This window comes from Episyrphus balteatus, chromosome 2 (genome assembly GCF_945859705.1).
Source record: "Episyrphus balteatus chromosome 2, idEpiBalt1.1, whole genome shotgun sequence".
NCBI classification, from domain to species: domain Eukaryota; kingdom Metazoa; phylum Arthropoda; class Insecta; order Diptera; family Syrphidae; genus Episyrphus; species Episyrphus balteatus.
This window is the reverse complement of record NC_079135.1, coordinates 131,154,181-131,174,201: the sequence shown is the minus strand read 5'-3', so window position 1 is coordinate 131,174,201 and position 20,021 is coordinate 131,154,181. Positions and strand designations below refer to the sequence as shown.

At 29.4% G+C, this 20,021-nt stretch overlaps 1 protein-coding gene across 2 annotated transcripts in view; it reads left to right on the top strand.

Moving 5' to 3' along the window:
* Window positions 1-3,763: 3,763 nt before the first annotated feature.
* The window catches only part of LOC129912655 (homeotic protein ocelliless), a 62,506-nt gene continuing 46,248 nt past the window's right edge, over window positions 3,764-20,021 (top strand). Inside the window, exon 1 of one of the 2 annotated variants that reach the window (XM_055990998.1) lies at window positions 3,764-4,272. The gene's annotated coding sequence lies outside the window, so the exon portion shown is untranslated. The remainder of the gene's footprint in view (window positions 4,273-20,021) is intronic. The other variant, XM_055990995.1, reaches the window with a different exon arrangement.

Here is a 20,021-nt window from a genome sequence, read left to right as displayed (position 1 = left end):
CAGGTATTATAAATTCCTTGGTAATTTTGAGTAAGGAGATAATTTTGATCCCAATAACAGGTATTATAGGAGCGTTTGTTTTTTTAACAGATTATTCGCCTGAACTAAAAGTATCAAAGATGAATTTTATCAAAAGTAAGAGGTATTATAAATTCCTTGGTAATTTTGAGTAAGGAGATAATTTTGATCCCAATAACAGGTATTATAGGAGCGTTTGTTTTTTTAACAGATTATTCGCCTGAACTAAAAGTATCAAAGATGAATTTTATCAAAAGTAACAGGTATTATAAATTCCTTGGTAATTTTGAGTAAGGAGATAATTTTGATCCCAATAACAGGTATTATAGGAGCGTTTGTTTTTTTAACAGATTATTCGCCTGAACTAAAAGTATCAAAGATGAATTTTATCAAAAGTAACAGGTATTATAAATTCCTTGATAATTTTGAGTAAGGAGATAATTTTGATCCGAGTAACAGGTATTATAGGAGCGTTTGTGTTTTTAACAGATTATTCGCCTGAACTAAAAGTATCAAAGATGAATTTTATCAAAAGTAACAGGTATTATAAATTCCTTGGTAATTTTGAGTAAGGAGATAATTTTGATCCCAATAACAGGTATTATAGGAGCGTTTGTTTTTTTAACAGATTATTCGCCTGAACTAAAAGTATCAAAGATGAATTTTATCAAAAGTAACAGGTATTATAAATTCCTTGGTAATTTTGAGTAAGGAGATAATTTTGATCCCAATAACAGGTATTATAGGAGCGTTTGTTTTTTTAACAGATTATTCGCCTGAACTAAAAGTATCAAAGATGAATTTTATCAAAAGTAACAGGTATTATAAATTCCTTGGTAATTTTGAGTAAGGAGATAATTTTGATCCCAATAACAGGTATTATAGGAGCGTTTGTGTTTTTAACAGATTATTCGCCTGAACTAAAAGTATCAAAGATGAATTTTATCAAAAGTAACAGGTATTATAAATTCCTTGGTAATTTTGAGTAAGGAGATAATTTTGATCCCAATAACAGGTATTATAGGAGCGTTTGTTTTTTTAACAGATTATTCGCCTGAACTAAAAGTATCAAAGATGAATTTTATCAAAAGTAAGAGGTATTATAAATTCCTTGGTAATTTTGAGTAAGGAGATAATTTTGATCCCAATAACAGGTATTATAGGAGCGTTTGTTTTTTTAACAGATTATTCGCCTGAACTAAAAGTATCAAAGATGAATTTTATCAAAAGTAACAGGTATTATAAATTCCTTGGTAATTTTGAGTAAGGAGATAATTTTGATCCCAATAACAGGTATTATAGGAGCGTTTGTTTTTTTAACAGATTATTCGCCTGAACTAAAAGTATCAAAGATGAATTTTATCAAAAGTAACAGGTATTATAAATTCCTTGGTAATTTTGAGTAAGGAGATAATTTTGATCCGAGTAACAGGTATTATAGGAGCGTTTGTGTTTTTAACAGATTATTTGCCTGAACTGAAAGTATCAAAGATGAATTTTATCAAAAGTAACAGGTATTATAAATTCCTTGATAATTTTGACTAAGCAGATAATTTTGATCCGAGTAACAGGTATTACAGATTAGGTGTGTTTTTTTGTTTATCTATATAGATTTTGTGCAAAAAAACGACATCGGGATTTTTGAAATCCATGCAAACATTTGGCACCACTGTACACATACTTTGGCAGCTGTCGGTCAAAAATGTTGCTTTTGTTTTTTTTTATTTTAACTCCGAAGTGGGAAGGCCATTACATCCATGTTGGATGCAAACAAAAATTTTCATATGGCCATGGCATCCATGTTGGATTCAAAAAAATTGTTTTTTTCACAAAAAACCAAAAATTATCTGTATATTCTTAGCTACATTTTAAGACCATGACCATTAACATTAGTTGCGTCGTTCTTGTGTTATAAGCGTTTGAAGGTAGCCATATTGAATTTTTTTTCAATTTTTTAAAAATCAAATGTGAAAACTTTTTTATTTTTATTTCTAATTTTTCGAAAAAACTTTGGTAATTTTATATACATATCTGTTCAACAATCTTATCAGGATCCATTTAAGACTTTTATCTGAAAAGTGCATTGCGTATATCTCGAGATATTAACATTTCAATGCAACCATGTCAAACAAATTTTTTATTATTTTTTTCTATGAGAGTTTTTTTCAAACCTCGTTTTCTCCGCTTTTTTTTTTTTGTTAATATTTTCAGATATTTCTGTATGAACACAACAATTAAACTACCTTGGCACTACTGTTTTTATCGAGAGAAAGTAAAATCTGGATAATTATCTGGATTTTTCAAAAATCTATACAGATAAAGTTTTTGTTGTTTTGAACACGTAAATTGTTTTGATTTCAAAAATCTCGATGTCGTTTTTTTGCACAAAATCTATATAGATAAACAAAAAAACACACCTATTATTAATTATTACCGATAAAATTAATTTTTTGTGTAGGATAAGAGAAAGTTGTTTAGATAATTAGTAGGTATTTTTCATTTTATTAACCTTCTTATTACCGAAATTTTTCTTGGACTGCAAAAAAAAATAATTTAATTTAAATTTATTTTAGATACTGAAAATATTAACTGTTATTTTCAGTAACAGGTATTTTCCCTGATGAGTAGCAAGTTGTTATTGCTACTTTCCAATACCTGTTATTCAATACCTGTTACTGAAATATCGGCCCATCCCTACTCCATACATTTGTGACCCAGCCTAGTATACATATCGATAGGAAATTTAATTATCTACAAAAAATTACTTAATAAAAATTTTCAAATTCATCTTTCTTTTCAAGTTATAGACAAAAACACAAAAAGTAACAAAGAGAGTATAAAATATTGATCGTTACAAAAATCGTTATATCTTTAAAACTTATCGATAGATTTTGAAGCACTACAGATACAAAATATAAAACTATGAGGATTTGAAAGATTTATATTTTTTATTTCAATCAGAAATTTTTATCTGGCTAAAATTTCCTTCAAAAAATCGATTTTTTAAAAATGTTTAGATACATTGCACTTAAATATCTGGAGAAACCCAAAACAGTTATTCCATTTTTTTTTGTTTATTTATTCAGCTTTCAGGTGCCCGTTTTTTTGTTCAGATTGATCGCTAATTACTCAAGATATATCCCGAAGACTTACTATGTTGGGAAAAAAACGACGAAAAACTTTGAAAAACCATATTTCGAAAACCTATCCATAAACATTTTTTAGATAAGTTTTTCGAGTTTCCTGGGCTCAAATCTATATGAAAAGTATAACGGCACTTGGTGTCCAAAAATTTTTATTTTTGTTTTTTGTGTTCTATTATTCTTAAAATAATTTGTTCAAAAGAAAAAAAAATTTCATATCTTTGGTATACACTTTGTTAGTTTGTCTAACTGTGCAAGTAACAGATTTTTGGCAACTGACATTTAAAAACTATTTATTCTTTTTGTTTCAATGTCAAAGATTATCGTATAAATTAATGTTTTTATCTCTAAAAACAAAGCAAACATTTTCTTTTTATTATATTACCCTCACTGTGTCTTAAAACTGAAACAATTATTTTAAAATGTTAAAAAAGATTAGAGATTATAAATCTTATAAACCATAAGCTTAAACTAAATAAACTTAAACATTAGAATAGAATTTTATTAAACGGGGTTACTTTTTTTTTGTCGAATCATAAGTAAACAGAACTTTTTGCTGTTGGTGAGTTTTTGTTTTTCTCTCTCAACAATATAAAAACTCACTACTGCATTCTCAGAGTTTTTAGTTAACTCTTCACTTCTGTACGTCTTGGGGTCTTGGTCTAGCTTCTAGCATATATAAATATAAATTATAAGGTGTAATGTTATGATTGTGATAAACTTTAAGAACTGTAAATTTTATGACATTTTATATGGCCCGCTCAGTAGCCTGTTGTTGATAAAGCTTGATAATTTACTATTTCCATTCAATTCCATTGATAAAGTTGTTGAAGATAATTCACAGTATTCTTACATCACAATATTCCGCCGCAGCCGTTTAGCAGTTGTCGAAGTATACAAAAGTTTTTCTTTATTCGATTGTGAAATAAAAAATATTAAAAAAAAAATAAAAGTGCAAAAAAATCATAGTTCTTCAAAACTTGATTCGAACGTGTTCCTTCAAAAAATTCTCATCTTTTCTGATAATCAACATATCGAGTGTTAAATAATAATAATAATCATCATCATAACAACAGCAGAAGCAATATAGGTAACAGCAGCAACAAATCAGGTAGGTGCAACTTATTACTCGTAAAACAGAAAAAAAATCAACAATTTTCGGGCTTCTTCATCTAAACGAGTTCTTACGTTTTTTATTGTCAAAAATAGTTTAAAAAAAAACTTATTAATTTAAATGAAAAAAAAAAGAATACTAAAATCCAATTAGGATTCAGCTAAAAATGAATCGGAAATTCCAAATTTGCCTCTGCACGAAAAGCAATAAAATTATGATTTACATGGTTGCTTGGATTGGTTTAAATTGACCAAGGGTTGCCAACTAAAATTTTTAAGGTGTCTCGAGTTGAAGCCGAAATCAAATTTAAAAGAAAAAAAAAAATTAATTAGAATGTGAACGGAGAACAAATTTGTTTTTAGTATCTCAGTTTGAAAATTTACAATATTTTATCTCTGCTACCGGGTACAAATGGCCATAATGTCATAAATAGAGTCATAAATGATAGTTTGCCAGAAAGTGCGATTGAAGTTTCAGTATCTAATGTATAAAAATAGAAGAGTTTTTGAGAATTGAATTTTTATATTTAAAGAAAAGAGCTTATTCGTATCTAATAAAAACACGAAAAGTGCAATTTTGAACAAAGTGCGAAAAATAGTTCACAGCTGACAGCTGTTTTTTAAGCTATTTGGTTGTTAAATTTCAAATTTTTCAATGCTACATATTTCCCCACTGGTGGCATACTTTGCTTGAGCACTCTGTGGGTATTATAGCCCTGTTGCTTTGGGAGGTGGTAAAGTACTGCTAGTAGTTTACTTACGATTTTCAATGCAACGCACTTTCAACGAATTCAGTACAAATCGTATCTACTCGGGCAGAAGAGCATGAGTAGATGATAGATTGATGGATACTAGATTAACCAAAACAACAGGCTTATATGAATCCTAGTACATCTTTGGAGTTGTCTATAGGGAACTACAGGCCAAGTTTAGGATTCGGAAAACATAAAAACTCGAAATACCAATCGGACAACCTATTATTTCTTTTAACACTTTGCATTCTTAAATTAAGAATATATTTCTCACAGCTGAAACGGAAAAAAAATTTCCAAACTAGTGCCAAAATCTGCGCAAAGTTTGATTCCACTAAAATCTGTCATTAGTTTTATCAAAAAGTGTTTCGGTTCAAATTGTCATTTGCTCAAAAAAAAAATATTCACCATAAAGATTCAATGGCAGTGTATTTACTTTAACTCGTTATATCTCCGAATTTACTTTTTGTGACTCCGTTAACTTCAGCTCTTAGCCCTGAATATATTTTTGGGACAAAGTATAAAACTGTTGAAATTACCAACGTTTTTCTCGAATTAGTAATGATGAAACGCAAACAAATGTTACTAGCAACTATGATATGAGCAACTATGATACGAGTATAACGATGTTACGAATTCAAATGCCCCGAATTCAAATGCGACGAATTGTATGGAGGCTTTTTTTTCGTGTTGTATTCGATCTGGCAACAATAAGAGGAACGTTGTGAAATAATGATAATAATGGAACATAAGAGATGTTAGCTGATTGGTCAAACATAAGTATATAAGCCAAACAGAAGGTGGGGTTGGTTGAAATTTTTTTGTAAGGTCTCAAAGAATTATGAAGTCGTTGTCGGTGCAAAGGAAAAATGAAAAAATGATAGAGAAGCAAAAGAAATAAAATTGGAGGGGTGATTGCCATTGCATGTACATATGCTTGAAAGTAAGAAAGCTGGAACATTATAAACGTAAAGGCAAAAACAATGTAAGTAGGTTTGAGCATCTTGCAGACCTTTTAGAACAAGTTTTGGTCTTGTAAGGAGTTTTGTTTTTTAGATTTTAATGAAGGGAGGTCTTTACTAGAGCCTGTCGTAGAAGTGTCCGTGCATCTGTTCAGTTAAGGGTCCATTTGTTAGCTACTGTTTTGAAGTTTGATGATTTTTATGTGACTACATTTTTTATGTTTTAGGTTTAGGTTTTAGGTTTAGACTCAAATAATTTTGTTAATATATAAATACCTACATATCGTCGTCGGTGGAAAGCAAAATTGTTCTTAATCCACTTTTTACCATTAATGAGATAATGATGCAGTTTTACTAATTTGAGGGTGCTCTTTCCGAATTTGAAAAGCGTTTTTGTCTAAAAAAATTTCTGAAAGTTAGACCCGAGTATTCTTAATTGTTCTAGGTTCCATCATATTTTGTTCTAAGTCCACTTTTTATTTAAGGAAAGTGCGTAGATAGGTACTTGTATAGGAATTTTTCTATGTTCAATTTTGGTTTTTAGTAAGAAAAATAGAAGTAGGTTTGTAGGGTTTCTTCAAAAGGAAAAAACAAACTTTATAAAAAATATAACTTGAAATACCGACGAGCAAAAAAATATCACTTTCAATCAAATTGAAACTTAAAAATCGCTTTTTAGTGGGGTGGCTTAGCATTAAAAAAGACCTCCATTATGCACTACTTTGTGATAAAAGCGTGAAACTTATATCTTTGGTAGTACTTAATAGAAGAGTTATTTTGAGATATTGGGCCACCTTGTATTCCATCCGGAAGGGTAGATACAATACTTTTTCTGTGTTGCACTCGATTTGTGGCATATCATAGTATAGACAATGAAACATTTTTAGTAAAATGATACATGATTTCGAGGTGTTTTGTAACGCCCGATCGAAAAAAATCAATACCAAAATGTCTCGACCATCATGTCACTTCACTTCTTGTTCTTTAAGTAAATGACTATTTATAAAGAGTGCAATAACTTTTTCCATGATGGTTCAGACATTTTGGTATTGATTTTATTCGATCGGGCATTTGAAATTACCTCGAAATCATGTATTTTATTAATAAAATTGTTTCATTAGCTTTACTATAAAATGCAACAATGCGGGTGCAACAGACAAAAACTTTTGGATCTACCATACCGGATGGAATACAAATTGGTCCAATATCTCAAAATAACTCTTCTATTAAGTACTACCAAAGATATAAGTTTCACGCTTTTATCACAAAGTAGTGCATAATGGAGGTCTTTTTTAATGCTAAGCCACCCCACTAAAAAGCGATTTTTAAGTTTCAATTTGATTGAAAGTGATATTTTTTTGCTCGTCGGTATTTCAAGTTATATTTTTTATAAAGTTTGTTTTTTCCTTTTGAAGAAACCCTACAAACCTACTTCTATTTTTCTTACTAAAAACCAAAATTGAACATAGAAAAATTCCTATACAAGTACCTATCTACGCACTTTCCTTAAATAAAAAGTGGACTTAGAACAAAATATGATGGAACCTAGAACAATTAAGAATACTCGGGTCTAACTTTCAGAAATTTTTTTAGACAAAAACGCTTTTCAAATTCGGAAAGAGCACCCTCAAATTAGTAAAACTGCATCATTATCTCATTAATGGTAAAAAGTGGATTAAGAACAATTTTGCTTTCCACCGACGACGATATGTAGGTATTTATATATTAACAAAATTATTTGAGTCTAAACCTAAAACCTAAACCTAAAACATAAAAAATGTAGTCACATAAAAATCATCAAACTTCAAAACAGTAGCTAACAAATGGACCCTTAACTGAACAGATGCACGGACACTTCTACGACAGGCTCTAGTAAAGACCTCCCTTCATTAAAATCTAAAAAACAAAACTCCTTACAAGACCAAAACTTGTTCTAAAAGGTCTGCAAGATGCTCAAACCTACTTACATTGTTTTTGCCTTTACGTTTATAATGTTCCAGCTTTCTTACTTTCAAGCATATGTACATGCAATGGCAATCACCCCTCCAATTTTATTTCTTTTGCTTCTCTATCATTTTTTCATTTTTCCTTTGCACCGACAACGACTTCATAATTCTTTGAGACCTTACAAAAAAATTTCAACCAACCCCACCTTCTGTTTGGCTTATATACTTATGTTTGACCAATCAGCTAACATCTCTTATGTTCCATTATTATCATTATTTCACAACGTTCCTCTTATTGTTGCCAGATCGAATACAACACGAAAAAAAAGCCTCCATACAATTCGTCGCATTTGAATTCGGGGCATTTGAATTCGTAACATCGTTATACTCGTATCATAGTTGCTCATATCATAGTTGCTAGTAACATTTGTTGGCGTATCATAGCCGCTTTCCCGTTTTTCTCTGAGTGTAGAGAATTCTGACCTTTTTAGAGCGTTCAATTCTCTAAATCATTTGTAATAAATATCAAAATTAAAAAAAATGTTCCTGTACCATTCTTATGGGAAATAAAAAAGTGCGATGCGGAAGTACTGAATATTAATATTAAGGGCTCATATTTTCAGAGACGTATTTTTGCATCTAAACGAAACTTTTTAGCTTGGTTCCGAGAAAATCAAACACATTTTTTGTTTATTTTGAAACGCCCTAATGCATTATTATGCCTAAAATAGCTTCATCCGTAATATTTTTGTTCGTCCGGAAAAGTTATTGCCAGTTTCACCCCAAGAGAATTAAAAAAATCCGCCAAACTTGGGGTCGAATCACGGTACACGATTACAATCATACGTTAACGTATTGACTATTGCCATTTCTTTTAAATCAGTAGAAAAAGATTTGGACAGATAGCGGCTATACGTTAACAAACATATGCCGTGATTCAACGCCTGGAAAAATGTTAAAAATATGGATGTGAACAACTTTTCGGCCGGAACCCACAATACGGGAAAAGTGAAATGCAATTTTTCTAGGTGAAATTTTTTTCATCTCAAAATCTCATACTAGGGCACAATGATTAGCTCAACGAAAATGTTTTGAGTGAATAAATGTATGTGACTTGTTGGAGTGCCATCTCTACTATTATTTGCATTCTATTTTCTATTGCGTGGCCGGCAACCGTCGCATATCAGGTTTCCAAAGAGAGAAAGAAACAAAATAAACCAAACGATTGGAGAAGTTATCCTGATTTTGGACAAAATCAAGAACGACTTAGAAACAGTAAAAGGGACAGTCGCAAAGAATATTTTTGAAAAGTTTTCAAATCCGTTTTTTCTACGAATAAGGATAGAGCAAATATATTGCATTAGAGGGGACACAAACCAAGAGTTCCCTGCAAATATTGAAGTTGGTGATGTTAAGTCCTTTATTTTGCCCCACTTGTCTCTGCAAATGTAGAGAGATCTTTCAGCACATTTCCTCTTTTAAGGAGCTGTTAAGCTCAAAAGCAGGCGTTTATCTACTGTCTAAAAAATTTAAAATAAAATCCTTTGGTAGTTCAAAGCTACTACACTGAAAATAATAAATTTCGTAAAATTACGAAAATCGTTTCATACACTACATTTTCGTTGGCCCAACGAAACTTTCGTTGGCTCAACGAAAATATGTAATTTTTCGTAATATGAAAACCTTCATCAATTAATGAAAACGTTTCATACACTTTTTCTACCTTTTTAGTGCCAAAAAATCCAATTCAATGAAAAGATTCATCAATTAACGAAAAATTTCATACTCATTTTAAAGAATAAAAATAAGAATTTTTTCCTTACTTTATTAAAGTTTTAATTAAGTAACGAAAAAATTCATTAACTTATGAAATTCAACATTAACTAACGAAAATCTTCATAAGCTTATGAAAATTCTTCATATACTAATGAAATATTACATTGGCTTATGAAAAAATACATCAGTTAACGAAAAAAATCGTTGCCTTACAAAAAAAAAAAACGTACACTTGGGTGCATTTCTGTTTTAATGATTAAAAATTGAATCTTGCTTTATATAGTTCACATTAGGTTTTTGTTTAAAAATCTATGTAAGCTGAGCTGAATGTAAAAAATATTTGCGTATTGACAAGGTGTCTCACGATAAGTCGGACTCATCAGTTGACTTAAGTGAGCTCCACCGGGTCGAAACGCCAATTTTTGGTTTGGACTATATTAAATTAATAATTTAACAAGTCCAATAAAAAATACAATTAATACAACGAAAAGTTTCGTTAGCTAACAAATATTTTTTCGTAATTTAATAAAAATGTTCATTAAATTTACGAAAAAATTCGTTAGCTAACGAAAGTTCTTTCATAAATTAATCAAAAAATATATTGACTAACGAAAAATTAGACCGTGGTTAATTAAATTTTACGTTAATCGATAAAAAATTTCGTAAAGTGATGTAAAAATTCATTAACTCTCGATCAAAAATTTTTATGAAAAATTTCATTAAAATACTACAGTTTTCGTTGATTGATGAAGTTCTTCATTAACGTATGAAAGCCATTTCGTTGAGCCAATTAAATTTTTCATCGGCTGAAAATTAATTAAATTTTCGTTGGCTCAACGAATTTTTTCGTTGTATTTACGTAAGGATTTGGTTCAGTGTACAATGAATTTTTATATTTTTTTGATAAATTCCTTTTAAAGCCTATTTGGGTATTTTATTTTTCCTGTTTTCAATTATTATGTCCACAAAATCTCATTCCTGGGCCCTATTTCACCAACTACAAGTTACAAGCACAAATTTGTGACTTGTAGATCACAAGTACAAATTTGTACAACGTAATTCTGTTTCACAAAGTACAAATTTGTAATTCACAAATTTGTGATTATCGAAAAAAAAATTACAACTAACTTTTGAAAACCACAAGTTTGTAGAATTACCGTTTCACCAAATATATTTTTTTCTTGTAAACAACAAGTTTATTTTACAAACTTGTAAAGCTCGTTATAGTCGTAGCGGTGATCGTAGAGTTACTTAACTCATAACGACAGAGGTTACAATTGGTTTCAAATGAAAACTAAGTTAATATTGAATATGAAAAAATATGATTGCCATTTTTGAGCAACCCTATTTTAACTATTAATTGAAAATTTTTTTAATGCCAAACAAAATTGTAAATAATATAATTAAGATTTTTGTATTGCTGGATTATTTTTATAATTATTTACTATTTTACAATGACATCCATGGATTTATAGAAGTAAAATAAAAGGTAAAATAATAAAATTGTTAATAGTGAGGAAAATTAATAAAATAATTTAAAGAATGAAGAACTACAAATATTCGAAATAAAAAAAGCCTCTTTGATCAAAAGAGAACGAATTTTTACATATCTACTTAAGAGACAGGTTAAAGCCATCAGGAGAATTTTTTTAACAGATATTTTTTGATGTTTTCATTCGATTTGAAACACAAATGCTACTTTTGTTTTTCATTACAAATTAAAAAAAAAAATATTAACAAATAAAAAAAATGCATTAAAAAAATAATGATTGCAACTGGAAAAAAATTGCATTTAAAAAAATATTCCAACTGAAAAATATTTGCCTTAAAAAAAATATTTATTGCAAAAAAAAAATTTGCATTAAAAAAATGTAATTGCAACTGAAAAATATTTGCATTGAAAATAAAAATTTTATTGCAAATTAAAATATACTAAAAACAATTTTTATCGAAAATAAAAAATTTTCTCAATAGAAAATAAATCAAGGCAAAATATGTGTGCATTGAATATTTTTTCTTAATATTCTTCGAATTTCTTACAATATTGAACCTTATCTTATGCCAAAAAGTCAAAACTGTAAGGGATTCGACGAGTATTAAACATAATATTTAATACACACATTTTGCATTGGTTTTTTTTTTAATGCAGAACATTTTTTATTTGTACCTAATATAATTTTTTTGTTATGCAAAATATATTTATTTGCAATAAAACTATTATTTTCAATGCAAATATTTTTCAGTTGCAATAACATTTTTCTTAAAGGAAAGGAGAATGGGCAAGTTTGTATGGAACGTGGACGTTACGCGGCCAGGAATGAATTTGTTATTTTTTGATGTAATTAAGGTTTACATATATTGTGCAGAAGTTTTATTCTTGTGACGTACTTCAAAAACGGATAAAATGCATTTTTGCATCTAACACTTTATATAGATTGTCTCATTGTTATAACTGAATTTTGTATTTTAAGTGCAAAATATGATTCTCTGTCATTTTCTCTGAGTCTAAAGACCTTTATCTTGAATATCCAACCACTAGAACCCAAACTATAAGCATTTTAAAACAACAACTTCAAGCCTATTTTTAGAGTTTCGTTGTTCAATTTTTTGTTAGTTTGAATTGTTTGAAAACTTTCGAACAAAATCTTGAAGTGGTTGTCTTAAAAATCTTATATTATGAGTTCAATTGGTCGGATTTTCAAGATTAATGTCTTCAGGCTCAAGGAAAATGACAGAGCATCGCATTTTATGTTCCATATATAAATATAAATCAATTTGTCCTTCATACATTCAACAATGCATTCACAATACTAATACTGCATTATCTTGCATTCTTAACACAATACAGCGAAACGTCCATAGTAAAAGTTTTTCCTGGGTTATAATTCTTTCATTTGATACCAATTTCATTAATGGCCGCTCAACGTCCAAAATGCCCATTCGCCTTTTTTATTTGCAATAAATATTTTTTTTTAATGCAAATATTTTTCAGTTACAATAAATTTTTTTTAATGCAATTTTTATTTATTATGAAATTTTTTTACTTGCAATAAATGATTTTTTTTTAATTTCAAATGCATTTTTACAACCGTGAATAATAATAACATAGCTTTTCTTAAAATAATAATAATGTGGCCTTCGACTTAAGGCCATTTTAAACACTTTAATCACGCAAAATATGGTTTTTTCAAACTTGTAACAAAAATGACATACGTCTTGACTCTTGTAGAAAATTTTCACAAATAAATCGAAACTTGTAACTTTTTTTTTTTGGTGAAACAGAAACCCACAAGAAACTTGAAAGCTCACAAATTTGTTACTTGTAAAATACAAGTTTCGGTGAAACAGAAAATGGATTTTTTCACAAATTTAAAATTGTAGATTACAAGTACAATTTTGTGATCACAAGAAACTGGTGAAACAAAATTTCTCGATTTTTTCACAAATATTGTGAAAATTACTTGTAATTACAAATTTGTAAGTTGGTGAAATAGGGCCCTGGTAATAATCTTAGAGATGTAAAAAGTTACAATTGTTTTATTTTATTGAAAAGTGAGCAAAAAAGTTAGTAATATTTGACATTATAGGTTTTTAAGATCATTCTCCATTTTGCAAATTGAATTGTGATTCAAAGAGTGAATTCCATTTACAAAAACGTGAAATTATTGTGAAAAAAACCTATAGAGTTCAAGTAAAAGACAAATACAGTTGACACCCTCAAAGTCGAATTTTCACGGGACACCAAAATTAGATGGATTTAGAGGGAATTTCGACTTAGATTCGATTAAGAGAGATTCGACTATTATATTCTTTTTCAAAACAAAATTTGTGCACTTTCTTAAAAATGTCTAGAACATTGTTACCAAGTTATCGTATTTACAAAAATGTGTAACTCGTTTTTAACATATCACTAGAATAGAGTTCTACAGCTCTGGGTTGCTATACAAAAAAGTCAGTATTTTTTGATCAAGCTAAGAATAGAACCTAAAGTACCTATGTTTCAATCAAATTATGGCAACCCTACCTGTTATGGAGGCAGTGAATTCCACAAAATACCAAGGTCGTGGAATATTTTTGTCGGCTCTTTCGCAAAAAAAAAAAAAAAAAACTAATAAAAATATTTTCAAAAAATAAATTAAAATATTAAAAAACAAAATTTTAGCCAAACATAAAAAAAAAAAACTATGCATAATTAAATTTGTCTCAAAAAATTTAAAAGCATCCAAATGGCTTTCACCCCTCCAGCTCTTATTTAAGCTTTTTTGATAAGTTTGGTTCTCCCAAATATGTCGATCTTGTCATATCACTTTGGCACTACTTGGCGCGAATACAAGAATTATTATTAAAAAATTTGAATAAAACACCCACATCTTGGCGCATATTTTTTTTTTCTCGTATCTATCAATAATAATAATTGTGACGTATAATTCCGTAAAATTGCTAATTAAACAAACATTTCGTATGGGCAACGCCTACACGCCTACTGTTTGACAGCCACACCAGCCATCACAACAGCGAACAGCGCAGCGCACACCTAACGAACAAAAATATCAATCAGCCTGGCACTCAACTCATTGTGTTGACCTTCCATCAAAGCCAATATACCAGCCAAGAGTCAAGAGTCTCAAATGCTCAGCCGAGTCGTTGTTCGTGTACCTTACGTGTCGTCCGTCCGTCCGTCCGTTCTTTCTGAGCTCAGCAGATACCTTGCTTTTGCTTGCTGTGGTAATATAGAAATACGAGCGTAGCTGTCGCACATCAAACTACCTCCAGTCCATTTAACACTTCTCTGACACTAATCCTGGCTTGATGAAACTAATTTTTTATGCCCACAAACAGTGACTGGCTTTTCACTTCTTCGATCTTTGGCTGGGCTGACTGACTGACTGGTTGGTTTGAACTAAAGGTCTTGGTTTTTTTTGGATATTTCATTTCGATTCCTTGCGGGATTCTGAGCGTCTACCATGCGTCAATCAGGCGTTGCAGCGTCATGGTTGATTTCCTACTTGTCAGTTGGTCTGAAGTTTCATTCGGACACTTGGTCATCTCGGAGAGTAATTTAACAAAAAAAATAAATAAACTTTGTTGTTGCTTTGTAAGACATTGATTGTCGTCTTGTATTATAAATCTGAAGATGGTGGAAGTAGTGTTTTTAGCCCTCCCGTGGTAGCTCAAAAGGAGAGATCTTATCCAGGCCTGAAAGCGTTCCACGCCGTAGTAGAATGTAGTGCCAATCTTGTCATATATTCATTTCACATTCACTCTCTATTGAATGACGACTCTTGAATGACGACTAAATTTTCAAATAAATTCCGAACACACGAGATGAAAAAAAAAATGGGAAAAGCCAGAAACAATATTTTGAATGTCGTGTCGTCTCCCGGCCGGATGTGTCAGCATAATTTCAATATTAATAAATAAAAAAAAAATTATTAAAAATGTAAAATTTTCTTGTTTATAGTTTTAGTGTTGTTTTTTTTTTTTTAACAGAACAGCGAAGACACGATGGATCTCTAATATTCAAGGCTTTCGCACAGGCAATAAACAAAAATATGAGTCGTAAAATGCTGATCATATTCAAATCAACTCGTTCTCACAATTACTTTAATTATTTATTCAATCAAATAAAACAGAAACACACATCAAATTTTTTTGTTTGGTGCTTTTTGACTGTGATTATAAATGGGAAATCATGATTTTTTTTTTTTTTGTAAGAAATTAAACTTATGTCAAAAAGGTGGGCAATAAACTTTGAACCATCACACCGCAGTCATCAGTGGAAGTTGAAAGTTTATGGTTGTCAAGTTCAAAATTAAACCTTTAATATATTTGCATACTCTCACAGAATTATCTAAAAAAAAGTTAGGAAAATATGAAAACTTGCATAGAATGGGTGAAAAATCATAAAAAAAAGCTTGTTTCAGTGTCATATTGATGTTTCTGCGGGTCAATAGTTCATAGGATCATATATAAACTATCGAATAAGTGTATTGACTTATTTGACAGTTATATAGTTTTTTATAGTACTTCCTTATCTTTCGTTAGTTCTTCTATATTCTTTTCGACTCATTAGATTCAAGGCAGAACTTGCATCCGGCTGTCAAGGTTACTGAATTTAATTCGTATAATTTCCTTTCGAGATAAAATTGGTCAGAATTGGCCGAGATGTATAATTATACTAAGTTTTATGTACTATAAATTTCCTTTATAACGTGCTGAGTACCTGGTCATGGCACATGACTTAAATATATTTTGTTAGACTGGATCAAATGAAATCAAAATCAGAGAAAATCGAACAATCTTGAAAAATGTTGTAGCCATTTTGTATCTGTTCCCCGCTGATTTCAGTAAAATTGGTGAAACATAACCTATAACTCTTCCAAAATAATGAAACAGAGTCAAAATTTGACTCAATAGAATAGTTACATTTCAATAACTCGCAATTTAAAATAAATGATGTATGGCGTATGAGTACTTTTTTTTAAAGAAATTAAAAATTAATTCTTTCAAAAATTCTGGGTTACTTACAGTAACGACTAGTTCTTTTCAAATTAAGTATAGAAATATTTAAAATAATAGAAAAATAAACCTAAGTTTTCGAACCAACGAACACCCAGCAAATTCATCCTTTATACTTACGTGCTACATGTATAATTGGCTTTTTGGGACTTGTTACAGAACTTAATATCTCTTTGAAAAAAAAAAACCATTTAAAAAAAATTTTTCTCAAAAACTGCATTTAATCGAAAACTATTTGGATTGGGACACCCTGTTTATGTATAAAAAATATTATTTTTTTGAAAAACGATTATTTTAAATTATTTTAAAATTTTTTTTTTTTTGTTTTACAAGAAAGTAATTTTGGCATCGATTAGACTCCAAAACTATTTAAAAAAAAATTTGTATTATTTTTTTAAGTTTTTTATGAATATTAAAAGTATTCATTTATAATTTTTAACATAAAAGTCTTAAATATTCTTAGCGACTTACATATATGTATATATGATATACTACATGTGACCCAGTCATGCATTTTATTTGTTACTCAATTTAACATTCTAAGACATAACACTTAAAAATATGTACGTCATGATGTCACAATGATCATTCAGTTTTAACTAATTCTTGCAATACTTCTCCAATATTTATAGGTTCAGCTCAAAATTATGTTAAAATGTAGAAAAAAACTACATAAAAACTAAAAACTGGTGAATTTCAACTACACTCTACCATATTTTGCTTTTATAAAATAGCAAGTTCAAAAATTATGTATGTAGGTATGAACATAGAGAACACATTATTTTGCGAAAACTTTTTTTTAGAAATTAGCTTTCTGAAATTCTAAAAATGTTCAGTGAAAAATAGCACTACTTCAAAAAAAAAAAATAAAATGCACGACTGGGTCGCACGTACTTGCTCTTGTAGTTCAAAGTATCTTTATCTTAAATATCTTTTGGAAATCTTAGGTTTTTTAAGTGTCGAGAAAAAAAAAAACATCGAAAGTTAAAAAATCAATTAATTTTTTTCCCACAACTTTTTTTGAATTTTTTTTACATTTTACACTTCAAAATGATATCTGTAAATTTTAAATAAAATTGGCTTATGCTTTGATAAAATACCTTAAACCTTAAAAAATATGTCAATTTTTGAAAAACGGCAACGCCATATTTTCGTTCTCCGCATTTTTTGAGAAAAACTAAAAACGCAGATTTGTTAGAATCAATAAGACTATTAGGCACACCAAATTTAATCAAAATCGTTAGAGTCGTTTTCGAGAAAATTGGAATACCTCGAAAACGTTGTATGGGAGATATGCGTTAAAAAGGAGATTTAAAAAAAATAAAAAAAACGGACCTAGGAAATTACACAAAAATCATCTGTACCAAGTTTCAAGCAAATCCATCCATCCGTTTAGGCCCCAGCTCGATGTACAGATGGACGCACAGACGCACAGACCGACGGACTACATGACGAAAACCACTTTTTTTATCTTCTCCATTATCGTAATGTTGGTTTTGATTAAAACCTCGAATTTTTTTTTCTACACGAAACCAATACTTGCCCTATAGAGCAAGTAAAAAAAAAAACAAAGTCTAAAAATAATTTTTTTTGACACCTAGTACGCTTTGTAGGACTTGTTGAACTGAAATTTATCAAACTGAAATTTTTTCAAACAAACTCTTAAATACCTATTACTCATTATTTATTTATATCAAACACTAGAACAGAAGACATTTTGAAATAAAGAATGAGTGATCATTTTTAATTAAATAAAGCGATTGCTAAATGGACTTCACATTATACATATGTTATAAACATTTTGAAAAAATTATTACAATTGTTTTGACCAACGCATTGAAGTTTGAAGACCTCTTTTTCTGCTATATGAAATTCCGTTGATTAATAAAATGATTTTGAATTAAATTTAAGCAGACAAAAATTTTCTTTCTTTTCCCCCCAACAATTATAGAATAAAACTTAAAACAAACTAAAAAATGTTAAACTATCTCGAATCTCGATACTTCTGGATTTAATTAATCTTCTCATAAGTCGACTGTTTAGACAAGGATTTATATTCCCCTCTTAAAGCCTATTAACGCGAGGTAATCAAAAGAAAACTATATACAATTGAATAGATTCCATACCTATCCAATATCTTTTCTGGGATTTGGTTAAACAAAACCGCAGATATTCGCACTGATATAATATAAACTCGAGTAAACTCATTCACAAGAGGCGAGACGAGATATAGACTTTTTAGAGGGATGAATGTTGAAAATAATCCTTGAAGTAGATTACGTTCAAGAGCACAAGGATATCTTTTTATATAATTCGTCTCTTTCGACTCATCCTGTATAAGTATTTCGAATTAACATTTCTAAACAAAAGGCTTTAAAGGTGTTGAATTAAAACCTGCAATTTTATTATTATATTGAAAAGTGTGTTATGGAATTTATCCATCATCACATTGAATTTTATTAAATTAAAAAAAAGATTTATCCTTAAAGGAATGTAGTAATAAAGTCCCTTTTATATAGAAAAAGGACATTTTAAGCCTCGCTAGTATATCGCATGAATGTAATTGACAATATGACAACCGATCGGCTTAGATTTATTGGTCATTAGTGTTTCCAGGAAAAGCAGACAGAAACACCATCATCCCTTTCACTATCTCGTCCTTAATTAGGATACTTTTGCGGCAGGATTTTTATACAGAAAATAAAAACACAATAAAATCCAATGGAAATTAACAAAACGCAAACAAGAAACTCAATAAAAAAGAAAAAGTGATTGCACCATAAACGGATTAACCACCGCACAGTTCGGGTTGAATTTTTATGACCGTGGTTCGTAATTGCATCGTAAAATCGAATGAATACGTTTTTACGTGTTATTTTTTTCGTTGTTGTTTGGTTATTGTTGTTGTTATTTACCTTTCTATAAAGAACTTGGATACTTTTAACTATACAACTTTTGAAATTTAGCTCAAGTTAAATATTTTTGGCAAATTTTTATTTTTATGGGCCACTAGAGTGTGGTCAAGTTAAGACAATTATTCTCATCAATCGGTAGCCAATTCATTCATTTTTAAATGATTACAAAAGAATTTTTGTGTTTTATTACCTGGAAAGGTCGTAAAAAGGTTGGCAAATAATAATAATTTTTTCTTCGAGTTTAATTGCTTATGACCTGTTGTAAACCAAAAAGTGTAGGTACGTGATATAAGGCAATTTTAGTTTAAAGAGCAAAATTTATGTGAAAGGATCATTAATTTAACGCCATATTATATTGTTCATTCATAAAAAGAAATTTAACTGTTAAAGATTGACATATTTAATAATTCTCATTTTATTTGGATATATCAAGATTTGTTTCTTTTTATTAATACTAATAATAAAATTATTGGCAAATATGTTTTTTATTAGTTAAAGTATTAATTAACATTTGTGCACTTAAAATTTGCATACACCTGAAACTTAGTGATTCTAACTTCTCTGGACTATTTCTTATTGGTTGGCTCAAAATCTGATCCGGTTTCAATATTTAAAAATTCTGTAACCGCCATGCGTAGTGTTCAATAAAAATTGCTTAGCTACCTGTTTTGCCAAAGAGACATGCCATAGCCTTTTTTTGACATTTGACTAAAAATAAAATACTTAGTTATAGGCCAAATAATGACTAGATTCCAATATTTTATACCCAAAAGGATTTGGCAAATGTAGATAGTTTTGTATAATAAACTTAATCTAAGGGTGTAATGATATCTATAGTAAAATTGTTAAAAAAAAAAGTGTTGGTCTGAAAAGCGTA